Source organism: Arvicanthis niloticus, chromosome 7 (genome assembly GCF_011762505.2).
Source record: "Arvicanthis niloticus isolate mArvNil1 chromosome 7, mArvNil1.pat.X, whole genome shotgun sequence".
Lineage (NCBI taxonomy): Eukaryota > Metazoa > Chordata > Mammalia > Rodentia > Muridae > Arvicanthis > Arvicanthis niloticus.
This window is the reverse complement of record NC_047664.1, coordinates 34307350-34323404: the sequence shown is the minus strand read 5'-3', so window position 1 is coordinate 34323404 and position 16055 is coordinate 34307350.

The following is a 16055-nucleotide window of genomic DNA, read 5'->3' as shown; positions in this document are numbered from 1 at the left end:
CTCATTCCCCCTCCCAGCCTGTGGCTTTTGTCTTTTTTTTTTTTTTTTTTTTTTTTTTTTTTGGTTTTTCCAGACAGGGTTTCTCTGTGTAGCTCTGGCTGTCCTGGAGCTCATTCTGTAGACCAGGCTGGCCTCAAACTCAGAAATCTGCCTGCCTCTGCCTCCCAAGTGCTGGGATTAAAGGCGTGCGCCACCACTGCCCGGCAGCTTTTGTCTTTATAAACCTGTGTAATTAGGCAGTCGGGCTCTCCCTGTCTTGAAAAACCAAAAAAAAAAAAAAAAAAAAAACCAGCCTGGTATACAGAGCAAGTTCCAGGACAGCCGGAACTGCACCACAGAGAAATCTTGTCTCAAAAAAACAAAACAAAACAAAAAAACAAAAAAGAATGTTTTCTTACTCTGCTCTATGTTCTTGACTGAATATTTTACATTAAGTGTATTTATGTGAAGCTTGTGTTCAAAAGTATAAGATACTTAAAGTTTGATTTCTAGTCCAATATGGCTGTTTTTACTTTTTATTATTACTTTTTATTTTTTATTTTTTTGGTTTTTTTTTTTTTTTTTTTTGTTTTTTCAAGACAGGGTTTCTCTGTGTAGCCCTGGCTGTTCTGGAACTCACTCTGTAGACTAGTCTGGCCTCAAACTCAGAAATCCGCCTGCCTCTGCCTCCCAAGTGCTGGGATTAAAGGCATGCACCACCACCGCCCGGCATTATTATTATTTTTTTAAGATTTATTTATTTATTTTATGTAAGTACATTGTAGCTGTCTTCAGACACACCAGAAGAGGGCGTCAGATCCCATTACAGATGGTTGTGAGCCACCATGTGGTTGCTGGGAATTGAACTCAGGACCTTTGGAAGAGCAGTTAGTGTTCTTAACCACTGAGCCATCTCTCCAGCCCGGCTGTTTTTATTTTTGAATATTTAGTTAGTCTTAAAAAAAAATAATTACTGGAACAAAATATTTGACAAAGGCTACTTAAGAATGTGTCGTATTATTTTGTTGTTGTTCCTGCGATAAAAAAAAATACCATGAAAAAAAGCAACTTAAGGGGGGAAGAAATTGTTTTGGTTCACAGTTTGAGGTTACAATTTCTCTTAGTTACTTTTCAATTGCTGGCAGTGGTGGTACACACCTTTAATCCCAGCACTTGGGAGGCAGAGGCAGGCGTTTCTCGAGGCCAGGCTGGTCTATAGTCAGTTCCAGGCCAGCCATGGCTACATAGAGAAACCCTGTCTCAAACAAAAGAAAGCAAAACAAAACAGAACAAAACACAAACATAAAGCACCACTGTTGGGCTGTAGAGTTCATGGGACCTGTTGTTGGGTGCCGCATCTGTCTTGCCCCATGCCTAGGGCCTCTCGTGGGGAATTTCACAATGCTCACTCCACGCTGTGCTAGCGCCGGGCAGACATGTGAAACCGCAGGACTCTGCTCAGGGGTTGAGGGAACACAGTTTGAGGTCTTGCAAGGAGCGGGCTCTTGGCTTGGGGGACCCAGAGCCAAAAGTCAGCGGGGAACCGACTGGTTCTCCAGCTTTTGGGCCCTGGCCCAGACGCCGCTGGGGGGGCCAAGGAAGGGCCGACAATGAAGTGGGGGCATACGGGCTACATTGGCCCGCAGTTGAAGAGGACAGGGAGAGGGATGCTCTCCGGCTGCGTGGGGGGGTGGGGGTGGGGGGGAAGAGGGGGGGATGAGCGTTCTTGGCTTGGTCACTGCGGCTTGATTGGCTGTGTGGTGGCCTTAGCTTGGGTAGCTGGGTTGGTGATCTCCGTGGGTGGGAACAGAGAGTTCTTCTGCTGGAGATTAGGCAGCAGCTCTGTGGATGAAGACCTGCTCCACTGTTCCCCACGGTGGGAAGTCCATAGTCTTAAGATATTTATTTTCATGGCGGAAAATGGATGAAAACTATATCCTGGTATTCTCAGGGCGGGCCTGAGGTTAAATACCTTTTGCAAGGAAGAGGGTCTGGGAAGGAATATTTAATTGGCTATGCCCCTCTGGCCTTTAGGTACCCCATTAATACGAAGATCTGTGTTGAGGCTCTGTGGCCTGTGGTCCTGCCCTCTACTTGTGGAGGGGCTAGGGGGCATTGTCCTACGTGATTGGAATGAAGACCCCCACACCCGGGAGACCCTTACTCAAGTCTCAGGAAGTCGTGACCACCCACAAACTCCAAGACACCATAGCTGGATGCAATCAGCAGAGGTTTATTAGGGAAGAAAGCTGGCAGCCAGCAGCCAAACTGCACACTAGTGCAGGAGTAGAATTTGACCAAGCCAGCCAGTCTGAGACGGGTTTTAAAGGGAAAAACCACAAACCAGGGGAGTGGGAATGGGGGTGAGGATACATAACATAAAAATAGTGGAACATTTCAGAGGAACTCACCCTAAATGATTTAGAGTCATGTGAAAATCACTCTGCACACTCATTCTTCTCAAAAATGTAGTTTTGCCATGTCTCTGTGCCCTACCCTGTCATTACCAACTATTTCAGGTTAAATATTTCTCACTTTCTCCAGTCACAGCCCCACCTAGATGACTTGTATTTTTTTGTGGTCAGGAATGTGTCTTCCTGCTTTTGGGCTTTTCCCACCCAGAGGTGGGTCTACTCCCTGAGGCTTGAGAAATGTAATCCAGCAAGTATCCTCTGATTCAGGGATAATGTCCTCCACCCGGAATGTGTCCCGGAGCAGTGAAGCCCTGAAATCTTATTTTCAGTTCCGAGTTCTGGAACTTGCGCTCTTTCTGCTCGGGTCTAAGGGCAAAGAAAAAGCCTGCATATTTTTCACAAAATGGTCTTTATAATTTTTCACACTACAGGAGGACCACACTCTATGGAGGTCTTTTGCCTCGTGTCAGGAGCCTGGAGTCTGGGAGCATGGTGAAATGTATGCCGTCCGTCCCTTAGACGTCTCTGGGGTCTCCAGCGATTTTTAGCTGGTGCTCGACCAGAAACCATGCTGTCCTTTCACGGTTTTACACACACATGGTCTTACACAAGGCAACTTATAAAAGAAAGCATTTATTTCAGGGGATGAGTTCACGAGGGAGCATGGCAGCTGGCATGGCAGCTGGCAGGTGCTAGAGGAGTAGCTGAGAGCTTACATCTGATCCAGAAGCAGGAGGCAGAGAGAAAGAGACTGGGCCTGGCACTGGCCTTTGAAACCTCAAAGTCCACTCTTGGAAAATCTCCTCTGAGGCCACACCTCATTATCTTTTCTAAACAGTCCACCAACTGGGAACCAAACTTTCAAATATATGAGCCTAGAAGGGCTGTTCTCATTCAAACCACCACAGCACATTCCCTGCCCCACCCCCCATAAGCTTGGAGCCACATCATAATGCATAATGTATTTAATCTAACTGCAAAGATCCCCATAGTTTTGTTTGTTTTACAGTCCCAACGCAGCTTTTTTTTTTCAAGATTCATTTATTTGTTATGTATACAATGTTCTGCTTGCATGTGTGCCTGCACACCAGAAGAGAGCACCAGATCTCATTATAGATGGTTGTGAGCCACCATGTGGTTGCTGGGAATTGAACTCAGGACCTCTGGAAGAGCAGCTAGTGCTCTTAACCTCTGAGCCATCTCTCCAGCCTTCAACACAGTTTTAAAGCCCAGATCTCTTCGGAGACTCAAGGTGATCTCTTAACTGTAACCCCTTTGAAAATTAAAATTAAAAAATCACATATATTAATATACAATGGCTCAGAATATATATTACTATTCTAAAAGGGAGGAAAAGGCATAGTGGAGAAATACCAAAACCAGCAGGACAAAGTCTACACCCTGTAACTCCATGTCTGATAGCAAAGGGCTTAAAGGGTTGCTCTTAAATCTCCTCCTTCAAGCTTTGCTGACTGCAACAGTTTTCTCTCTTGGGCTGTTTCCAGCATCTGTCGATAGCTCTCCTCTGCAGACATCCCATGGCTCAGGCACCTCTAACATCTTGGGGGTGGGGGGGTCTCCAACAAAACACATGCTTCACTGTCACAACTTCATGCAATGGCATCTCCAGGCTTCCATGCAGGGGCTCCTCTGTGACATCTTTGTTCTCAGTGGCTTTCCTGACCTACAGAGGAAAATTCCACAATTCTCCAGTTTCACTCCGGATGCCACCAAGGTCTGCTTGCTTGGGCTGGAAAGCTGCCTCTTCCTTGGATCACACTTGCTACACTTTGCCATGGTGATGTTTTACTTTGTTGCATAGCTTTTTCTTCTTCTTCTTTTTTTTTTTTTTTTTTTTTTTTACAACTTGCAGGATTACCTGTACATTTGTGGGGGGTGTTTTATTGATTTTTTTTCATTGTAGATTTGCTTAAGAGTAGTCACTAATAACCATGTGACACAGTGAATACTGGGCTATATTGAACTCTCCTCTGCCAAAGACATTAATCTAAAGCACTTCAATTTAATCTCAGGCAGATTCTTAGGACAAGGGTAAAAAGTAGGCAAAAATATCTTGAGATATTTACTAAAATATCTCATTTACTAAAACACCTTGAGAATGGGTTCAGTGAGTTTCAGTGGGTAGGACTTCTGGTCTACCAACTGACCACAAGTCCCCTCTGTTTTTTTTCTCAGGCCATTGGTTTCTAGCTTCATCCCATTATGGTTATTTCAATTTTCAAATATTTGTTGAGACTGCCTTTTTGTCCTAATATATTTTTAAAGAAATAGCCACAGGCTGCTGAGAAGACTATATATTCTGTACTGTTTGAATAGATTATTTTTGAGATGTCTGTTAAATTATGTCAACTCTGATGTTCTTTTTTTGTAGGCTAACCTAGCTATTGTTGAGGATATGGTATTGAAGTCACCCACTACTGCTAGGTTAGAGTTAACTGGTGACTTTTGTGCCTAATAGTATTTGTTTTATTTAATTGTTTGTACCTATATTTGTATATGTTTAGGACTGTCAGGTCTCCTTGATGGGTTGTGCTCTTAATCAATACCAAGTGACCTCCTTTATCTCCTTTGATTAGCTTTGTGTTGATATCTATTTTCTCAGAGACTAGAGTAGTGAGATCTGCTTAGAATACCTTTTCTCATTCTGTATTTCACCCTAAGGTAGTCTGTCCCTACTTTTGTTGGTGAGGTGTACTTCTTGGAGGCAGCAAATAGACGGATCACAGCTTTTATTTGTTTGATTGTTTTCATACGAACTGGTAGCCTGTGCTTTTGTTTGGAGAGTAGAAACCATTAATATTCAGGAATTAGAAACAGCGAGTTTGAGGCCGGCCTAATCTACAAAGCAAGTTCAGGACAGCCTGGTTACACACAAAAACCATGTCTCAATAGATAATAATAATAATAATAATAATAATCACTATAGAGGAGAATATTTGGAATCCATACAGTCTGGTTTTGATTTATCAACATTAAAATGCGCCGGGCAGTGGTGGTGCATGCCTTTAATCCCAGCACTTGGGAGGCAGAGGCAGGTGGATTTCTGAGTTCGAGGCCAGCCTGGTCTACAGAGTGAATTCCAGGACAGCCAGAACTACACAGAGAAACCCTGTCTTGAAAAACCAAAAACCAAAAACCAAAAAAAAAAAAAAACAAAAAAACATTAAAATGGTTATATGTTCAATGGTAATGGTGGTATTGTACATCCTCTTTGAGAGAGGTCAAAAGGAGCAGACCTGGATAGAAAAGGGGCTGCTAGACTGGATCAATCTATACTTATAGTGACTTCAAACTGCCGGATATTTTATGCTGGGAGAGTTGCTTTGTGTTTGTGTTAACAGGAAAGGCAAAAAGGCTTTGGATTCCATCCAAAACAATAAGGGTCAGACTTGCTAAAGGAAGACCTTCTGTAGATCTTGGCTACACATGGGAGGAAAAGAAAAATCAAAAGGACTGAAAAGGTAATATATGAGCTAATTCCTCTACATGAGAACAGATCTGGGACTTGCTGAGATGTAAATGTCTATGTATAGCCAATAAATTTTATTAGCTACAGCATCCTCATGACCCATTAATGCATACCATCCTTTCTTTCTTTCTTTCTTTCTTTCTTTCTTTTTTTGGTTTTCGAGACAGGGTTTCTCTGTGTAGCCCTGGCTGTCCTGGAACTCACTCTGTAGACCAGGCTGGCCTCGAACTCAGAAATCCACCTGCCTCTGCCTCCCAAGTGCTGGGATTAAAGGCATGCGCCACCACCGCCCGGCTGCATACCATCCTTTCAACTGGCATAGATAAAAAATTTATATTACAGTTTTGGTTATAATCCAAACTGCCTTAAGAAAGGCATATGTTTTTCACCTGCTCAAACAAAGAGAAAAAAAAAAAAAAACTTTATTGACTGAGCTGTGCACCTGGTACATAACTGTATATTTCTTGTGAGAACTTATATGTTCACAGAAAACATCAACCAAGAAAGCAGCCCTAACAGATCCACCCTTGGGGATGCTGGGATGTCTGATCTAGCCTCAGACTGCTTTAATGTTTCCTTGGGAAACTTGCTTCTGAAATGGCTTGGGGGAGACGACTGTGACCCCAGATGACCTCAATTCATCCAGCCTTATGGACTGATCTATCCAGGACTCCAGTTAAGCCCTGCACTTACTTATCCCACAGAGACTGGACAACACATCTAATTCTTCCAGGGCTTGGCCAATATCCCAATTGTCGTAGGGTTCCCAATTTTCTTAGGGTCCGAAAAAGATTGCCCCTAAGCAGCAGGAAGCAATTTCAAAGAGACTATTGTCCCATTCCCCCATGATGGGGTGGATGGTTTTGGTCATTTTATGAGTTATGGATGTTTGTTGTCATTTAGGGGGATGGTTGCCAGTTGTTAATGGTTTAATTAGGAAAAAAAACAAGGAAGGAATAGGAGCTTAGACTCAAGGATTTCTCTCTTTCCTTTCATTTTCTTTATTTCCTATCATTTTCATTTTCTTTTTCTTTTCTTAGATAAAAGGAAGGGGGTTGAAAGGAAAAGGGATGAGTATAGAAATATCACATAGAAATAATAAGATAAAAGGGTAGATCGGGCTGGAGAGATGGCTCAGTGGTTAAGAGCACTGACTGCACTTCCAGAGGTCCTGAGTTCAAATCCCAGCAACCACATGATGGCTCACAACCATCTGTAATGGGATCTGATGCCCTCTTCTGGTGTGTCTGAAGACAGCTACAGTGTACTCATATATATATATATATATATATATATATATATATATATATATATATATATGGTAGATCATTGAACCTACTTTTCAATTTAGAGCAATTCATATTCTTAAAATATGGTTATTTTTGCTTACTTTGATATGAATTATTGTATATTCATACAGGTTTAAGGTTTTCATTGGTACACATCTTTGTATATTGATACAAAAGTTAAGGTTATTTTTGTTACAACAAACTATGTATACATGTTTTTAACTCTTTTTTTTTTTTTTTTTTTTTTTTTTTTTTTGGTTTTTTGAGACAGGGTTTCTCCGTGTAGCCCTGGCTATCCTGGAACTCACTCTGTAGACCAGGCTGGCCTCGAGCTCAGAAATCCTGCCTGCCTCTGCCTCCCAAGTGCTGGGACTAAAGGCGTGCGCCACCACTGCCCTGCCATGTTTTTAACTCTTATATAAGATACTGGACCTTTGGAACTCATTTGAAACTGTGACTTTTAGTTCCAGTCCTTTTAAAGCTGCTATTGCAAACTATTTATGGTAATCAAATAACGCAATAGTCAAATTCATTATCATGTGAGATTATCACAAAAGTATACATCCTATCTTAAACAGATAGTAAATAGCTAGAAACAAGCAAAGTTTACCTATTTAAATATGCTATGAAAAGATAGATGATCTTCAAACACCTTAGAGTCCCACAAAAAATAGCATTTAAAGATACTTTTATTAATTTAAATTTTTTTTCTACAGTGAGTCAGGTCTGCTCCTGGCAGTACCCACAATCTACTTCAAAGAAGATGATGAGCATTGAAGAACCTCCATATGGGGTTCCTTCAATTATGGCAAGCTAGCCACTGGACAAAGAAAATGCCCTAGCTTCATTTGCAGACAGAATGCTGTTCAGGGGAAAAAATAAATAAATTAAAAAACAAAAACAAAAACAAAACAAAACAAAACAAAAAAAAAACAGATGCAGAGAAGTTGATTGCTGAGCTTTGCCAAGATAGGGTAAGCAGTCCTTTATAATTCCTGCTTCACAAAAATGTTTGTGAGGTACACTGGGCCAGAAAAGGTGAAGATAGCCGGGTGGTGGTGGCACACGCCTTTAATCCCAGCACTTGGGAGGCAGAGGCAGGCGGATTTCTGAGTTTGAGGTCAGCCTGGTCTACAGAATGAGTTCCAGGACAGCCAGGGCTACACAGAGAAACCCTGTCTCGAAAAACCAAAAAAAAAAAAAAAGAAAAAGAAAAGGTGAAGATAGATGCTCCAGTGTTATAGGGACAATTCTGAGGAACTGTTCAGGCAGCCATTTCTCTGTCATCTCTAGCTTCAGAAGCCGAATCCCTGTACTTCCTGCCTACTCAGGTAATATTTATTTCTTCTAGTCTCTGATGGCATTGAAGACTAGATAGTCATAGTCTCACAGTTAACCTTGAGTTATAAAGGATCTAAGAACATGTTTTAAGGTTGGTAAATGAAGGTTAGAGAGTCTAGAAGGTGTTTTAATGAAGGTTGGGAGAAATTGTAAACAGGTGTTTTAAGGTTGGTAATTGCAAATTGTGACAGAGGATTTAAATGCTTAATGTGGTAATGAGAAAATTATTTAAATACAGAACTCTGAACTTATCATAAAAGGTTAGATAATAGCATACTTTCTACTGAGTTGCCAAATACAAATGGACTGGACATTATCAATATAATTATTACACTATAGATTTCATAGTTGCTACATAACTGTTCTTACTGGATATAATTTGTTATTGTAAGAGAAAGAGACTTTTTATTTAGACAAAAAAGGAGAAATGTTAGTTGGTCTGGTGTTGCTATGTATTCAAATGCTAAATCCTGCATCCTAAGGTCTTGTTGTCCCAAGACAGAGAATTCCCACATACACCAGCTTTTGCTGTGTAAACCTTGCCACACCCCCCCGCCCCCTCCAGTTATCCCTGATTGGTTAATACAGATGCCTACAGCCTGGGCTGGGCAGAAGAGAAGTAGTCAGAGCAGTGTTTCCCGGGTTGGGGGTTTCAGGTAGGGACCACGAAGAGAGCAAGGAGAGGAGGAAGCAAGTTTCATAAGGTAGTGTGGATTGTGAGCATGTGGCCATGGGGGCTGTCTGATGAAGCTGGAGCAACACAAATGGAAGAGACACAAGTATTTGTGGGGATTTTGGCAGGGGAAGCAGACAAGTTAGCTTCCAGGGTTGATATCTGCCCAGCTGTAATGCTCTAAGGCCTGTTATAAATCTAAAAGGTCTTTGTGTCTTTTATTTGGAAAACAAGCAGGTTAATGAATAACTGCTGCCCAAATGATTTCTTGTATTAATATATACAGAATATTAATATTCATTTACATATGGCTCAGCTGTAAAGGGCACTTGCTGCTTTTACAAGGAACCCAGGTTTGATTCCTAGCACCCAAGGGGTGGCTCATATAAGTGGAACTCCAGTTCAGGGGATCTGACATGTGGCCTCTGTGGGCATCTGCCATGCAAGTGGTACACATACATACATATGTGTGTGTACATATATACAAAATTTACTTTTAAAAGATGGGTCTCCTATAAACCAGGCTGGCCTTGAATGCTCTGTGTAATAGTTGAAGATGACCTTAAATTTCTAATCTTTCTGCCTCTGTTCCCCAAGTGCTGAGACTATAGTCATATGCTACCATGACCAGTTTTTGTGATACAGGGAATTAAACTCCAGGCATCATGCATGCTAGGTAAGCATGCTATCAACTGAGCTACATATTATATTATAATTATATTAATGTATGTATGTATGCATTGTGCATGTATTTATATTGGAGGTTGGGTGTGCATGTACATAAATGTGTTTATGTGTGGAGGTCAAATGTCAACATTGGATGTTTCTCAGAGGCTATCCACCTCATATTTTGTGACAGAGTCTCTCACTGGGACATGACACTCACTGATTTAGCTAGATCATCTAGCTGAGGAAATGCACCTATCCACTGTTGGGATCACACAAAAGGCACTACACCTGGCTCTTTATAGGGCACTGAGAATCAAACTTCCCATGGTTTCATAGCAAGTACCTTACCATTTGAGCTATTTCCACAAATCCCAGAATATAATACTTTTTATAGAGAAAAATCTCCATTCACAAGTGCCTTTGCAGAGGAGGTTCTGCTACATAAAGGAAAGACTCAATTCCCAGTGGATTTTGTTTTGAAGAATATAGACATTTCAGTGCAAATACTTTTTCAGTTACTACCTTTTGACTTCTAGTCAAGAGCACCTGTCTTTGAAAAAATTTCACCAAATGTAAACATTCCATAATGTAAGCCCTTATGACTGTGCTTAATTCCAGTGAAGAATGTAAATTCCAGTTGAAAATGGAAGTGTTATATTTAAGCATGATGGCACCTGTGATCCCAACACTGCGGCCTGAGGCTCCAGAGTCCAGAGCCAGCAGAAACTACAAAAGGACATCATGCGTAGTCTCAACAAATAGAAGAAAAGTTCAGTTAAAAGATTTTTTGCTAAACAAGGTGCCTCGATCCCAGCACTCGAGAGGTAGAGACAGGTGAATTTCTGTGAGTTTCAGGCCAGCCTGTTTTTTACATCACGAGTTCTAGGACAGGCACGGCTACATGAGATTCTAACAGAGTAGGCTTGCTAGCCCTTTCCATTTGTATTTTTATCATATTGTTTTTGGCTGTTAATATTGTGCTAATTGAAAGAAGAGATGAAATTTAAGAATTAATATTTCTGATTTGCCAGTCAGCAGTGGTGCATGCCTTTAACCCCAGTACTTAGATGGCAGAGACAGACAGATCTCTGTGAGTTCAAGACTAGTATGGTCTACAGAGTGAGTTCCAGGGCAGCAAGTCTTAAAAAAACAAACAAACAACAACAACACTCTTACACACACACACACACACACACACACACACACACACACACACACACAAAAAACCAGAAATAAACCCAAACACAAAACCAACCAACCAACCATCCAACCAAAAAGACTTCTGACTTACTGAGCTTTAACTGGGCCATCATGCCTATGTGAGAATGAGGGTGGCATTAAGGTTCTCACTGTGCCAGTTATGGTTCTCTTGCCACAGCCTTCTTCCTTGCTGCCTGGAACCATAAGGAAAGGATGCTGCATCATCTCCTGTTACTGTACTGCTGAGGCTACTGATGGATGGCCCAGAAACACATCTAGTCTCTATTTCTTGGGTGTCTGCTAAGTCCCTCTAGGTGACTGACAAGAAAGGTTAGTGTGTTTTAAGTTTTCTGCAGCAGTGCACTAGGATTTGTATAACCACGTGACTTCATAGTTGTGATTGCAAAAAAACTTCGCCCCTAATTTTTCTTACAATTAATGTAAGAATACTCTACATCTAAATGTAAGAAGGATTAAAGGCGCGTCTGGTTCTAGTAAAGATGTAATGTTTCACCCATTAGACTTTATTTATTTATTTATTTATTTATTTATTTATTTATTTATTGGTTTTTGAGACAGGCTTTCTCTGTGTAGCCCTGGCTGTCCTGGAACTCACTCTGTAGACCAGGTTGGCCTCAAACTAAGAGCTCTGCCTGCCTCTGCCTCCCAAGTGCTAGGATTAAAGGTGTGCGCCACCACCGCTGGGCTATTTTTTCTTTTTTAAAATTTATTTTTATTTATATGAGTACACTGTTGCTGTCTTCAGACACACACTAGAAGAGGGCATCAGATCCCATTACAGATGGTTGTGAGCCACCATGTGGTTTCTGGGAATTGAACTCAGGACCTCTGGAAGAGCAGTCAGTGCTCTTAACTGCTGAGACATTTCTCCAGCCCTATTTATTTTTTCTTATGTTAACTTATTTTAACTGTAATTAAAGATGGTGAGTAAGAGGCCTCTCTCCACAGACAATCAGAAATGCTTCATCTTTTACATTGTGTTGAGTAGTTTGACTAACTTTTCTACATGCCAAACCAGTTTCTGGAAGGTCCTTCATAATTGCATTAGAGAAGAAACTATGTCATAAATTATTAATTTGACATTCAGCTAAAGTACTCACATGCTGTTTAATTTCCTGATGAGTCTCATGGTGAGTTTGGAAAATCCTGAAGTTAGGTTCTCAGGTTCTGTGACATTGTATATATATCTGCTTAATTTCTAGCCATTACTTTACACTCATTCAATTATATCACATAAACTTGGAGAAAACAAAAAGAAGAGGGCTGGAGACATGGCAAAGAGTTTCTAAGAGCACTGGCTGCTGGGCCAGCATACATGGGTTCAATTCCCAGCACCCACATAGTGACTAACTATGTCATCTCACAGTTATTTAATAACTTCTTCCTTTATTTGTTTGTTTTTAAGACAGGGTCTTGTGTATTGCAGACTTCAGGCTGCTCTTGAACTCCATATATAGTCATACGTGACCATGTTCAGTTTACATGGTACTGGGGATTGGACCCAAGGCTTTATTCCTGTTCTGTGAGCACTCTGTCAAACAAGCTACATCCCTGTCTTGGACTGCTCATTTTATTTTTTTACTATTTATTTTACTATTGTTTTATGTGTGTGGATGTTTTGCCTGCATATGTATCTGATGCCTGAATAGACCAGAAGAGGGCGTTAGATCCCCTGGACTGGGAGTTACCTGTAGTTGTGAGCTGTCATGTGGGTGCTGGGAATCCAGCTCTGGTCTTCTGACAGAGCAACTAGTGTTCTTAGCCACAGAGTCATCTCTTCGGCCCCAACTCACTCATTTTAAATGAATGTGTTTGCTGAAAGGGGAATGTCTGCCTCCAGAGTAGAACAGAGACCTGACATTCAAACTTCTAATACATTCTATCAGAGCCAGAGTAATAAACACATTTTCTGTCAACTCTACAGACACAAGAAATGTCATTGCATCTGTGTCTAAGTGGAATTTAACACAAGAAAGTATTAAATTATTTTTCAACTTAATTTCTGCATAAGAGTTGTGTGTCTTGTGGCACAGTGTAATGATAAAACATGAGATGGCGTGCAGGCCTTTGAACCCTCCATGCAGGCTGTTTGTTTTGTTTTTTAAGGCAGGCTTTCACTATGTAACTCTGGCTATCCTGAAACTCACTATGTAGACAACAGGCTGGTTTTCAACTCACAGAGATCAGCCCTGCCTCCCAAGTGCTGGGATTAAAGGCACACAAAGCTTTTATTTAAAAATTCCGTGTATGTGTGGGTATGAGCACATGAATGCAGGTCAGAGGTACTGGGAATTGCATTCATGCCCTCTGCTAGAGCAGTAACCACTGAGCCATCTCTCCAGCTCATATTTTCTTGATAAAAATTAGTGCATTTAGCCATACGGTGGTGACACAATCCCAGCACTCAAAATGCTAAATAATAAATAAATGCACATATAAATGCAATGGCCATTTCTCAAATGTTGTGACTTAATAGACTCCTATCAAAATGTGCAAATGGATGTATGCTAAACACTTTGATAGCTGCTACCTTCACCCTTTTTACAGAGGTTTGGAGAGAAGCAGCATATTCATTTGTTATTAGTGTGATTAGTTTGATTTTATTTGAGAAAGTCTCACATAGCCTGGCTCTCACACTATGAATCTAAATCTTCCAAGTGCTGGGGTTACAGGCATTGGAATCGTGTCTTTCTTCCAGTTCTTCTATAGCTGTGTCTTGTAAGGAGCAAAAGCTTGAGTTAGGAACGGTGCTGTTGGTGACATCATCTGTTGCCGTTTTAATGCTTCATAAATGCTTTCTACTGGCATTTGTGAATTCCACCCAAACCGTGGACCATATTTTTTTTTACATCTAGTATAACATATAGTAGCTACCCAATAATTAGTCAAATTTATGAATGATTTAACCTAAGAACAATTACTGAGGGGCTGGAGAGATGACTCAGCGGTTAAGAGCACTGGCTGCTCCTCCAGAGTTTCTGAGTTCAACTCCCAGCCACATCGGTGGCTCACAACCATCTGTAATGGGATCCAATGCCCTCTTCTGTGTGTCTGAAGACAGTGACAGTGTGCTTATATACATAAAAATAAATAACGTTACTGAGATTTTGGCCATGACCACCAGGTGGCTCTCATTTCCAAAAGTCTCAGTGCTTCCTGGGAAGCTAGATTGGCTTGGCAACCCTTAGAAGCTTCAGTGTGCCAAACAACTAAAGATCCTCCTCTGGATAAACACTAGGGTCTTTTGTTGCTTTTTGTTTGTTTTTTTGTCTTTGATAGGGTCTCTCTACATAGTCCTGGCTATGGAACTCACTACGTAGACTAGCTAATCTGGCCTCGAACTCAGAAAGATCCACCTTCCTTTGCTTCCCAAATGCTAGGAGGATTCCAGGTGTGCATTAAACCTGGCATTGTGATTTCTGCTTTAAAAAAAAATCTTTTAAGATTTTTGTGTGTATGGGTGTTTTGCCTGCAAATGTCTGTACAGTACATGTGTGCAATATCCATAAAGGCTGGGAGCAGGAACTAAATCCCCTGAAACTGGGGTGACAGATAGTTGTGAGCTATTGAGTTGGTGCTGGAAATCAAATCCAGATCCTCTCCAAAAGCAGTGCTCTTAACCATAGAGCCATCTCCCCAGCCCCTCCTCCCACTTTTTTTATACACAGTCTTGCTATGTAGCCCAGGCTTACCTCAAAATTTCATTGATCTTCCTGCTTCAGCCTACCAGAGTGCCGGACTTAAGAGGTATTCCACCACACCCTGCTTTACAGTTTCTACTTTCTGTGTATATGTGTGGGTATACACCATGGTACGAGGGTGGAAGTAAGGACAGCCCTTGAAGTCAGTTCTCTTCCCACCATGTGGGCCCTTGGGATCAAACCTTCTTGGTCATTAAGGCTTGGCATCAAGTACCTTTACCTGCTGAATCATCCCATTGGCCCTGTGGCTCATCTTTTAAGTTCAGTCCTCAAATCAATAGCATCAACACTGCCAGAAGGCTTCTTAGCACACCTTTCCTAGGCTGGAACTCAAGAATCCATGCTTCAAGGTTTTGGGTGACTCCAATGTAAATGAATCTCTGTGTAAGCCCACCCCAGGTTTTTTTAGCCAAGGGACTGAAGACAATGCTGGATGATTTCCTGTTCCGATCTTTCTCGGCATCCGGCAAGCACCACGGTAGGCTGGAGGTTCAGGAAAGCGGTACATTGAGGACTGCTTTGGCAGAGATCCTTAAGACATCAATCATCTCCCCTTCCTTGTATCTTCAGATCCCACAAGCCACTGCTTCTTAGCTCTCATTACACAAAAAAACCACCCTGGGGAAGCTTTAAAAGGTCCACACACCAGATCTCGTCTTGAGATGACCAGTTGGACAGAACCCAGAACTCTCCAACTATTCTGTCCCAGCACTATTAGCCAACGCCAGACTGCACAAAGGCATAATCACAGGAAAACTATGTGTATGCACTTAAGTGTTGTCTATGTATAGGATTATTAATTTTTTTTTTTTTTTGAGACAGGTCTTGCTATGTAGCTATGGCTGGCCTAGAATTTGGGAATTTGGTATGTAGACCAGGCTGGCCTTGAATTACTTGAGATCCACTTGCTCAGATTAAGTCTGTGCCACTACTCCTGGCTAAACTTCCACCTTCCCCAGTTCTATCCTTCATTTTCAGAAATGTCACTTACACAGACTGATGCCTGGTGCAAGTTCTCCAAGGTGATCAGAATGAGACCTCCAGGAGTCCAATCGACAAAATCAGTATAGCATGTGTTCACTGTTCACTTACTCTCTCATGTCTATAGTGTGCTCCAAAAGCCAAATGGAATGGTGTCATTGCTCTGAGAGTGGATCACATGTATGCCTGTCTTAAAATCTCTGGCCAGGACCACTGGGCACCATCTTCTTGTTTTCACTCTATCACTTGGGAAAGAGAAGATTGGCCTAATTTGCTGCTTAGTCAGTTCAATGTAAA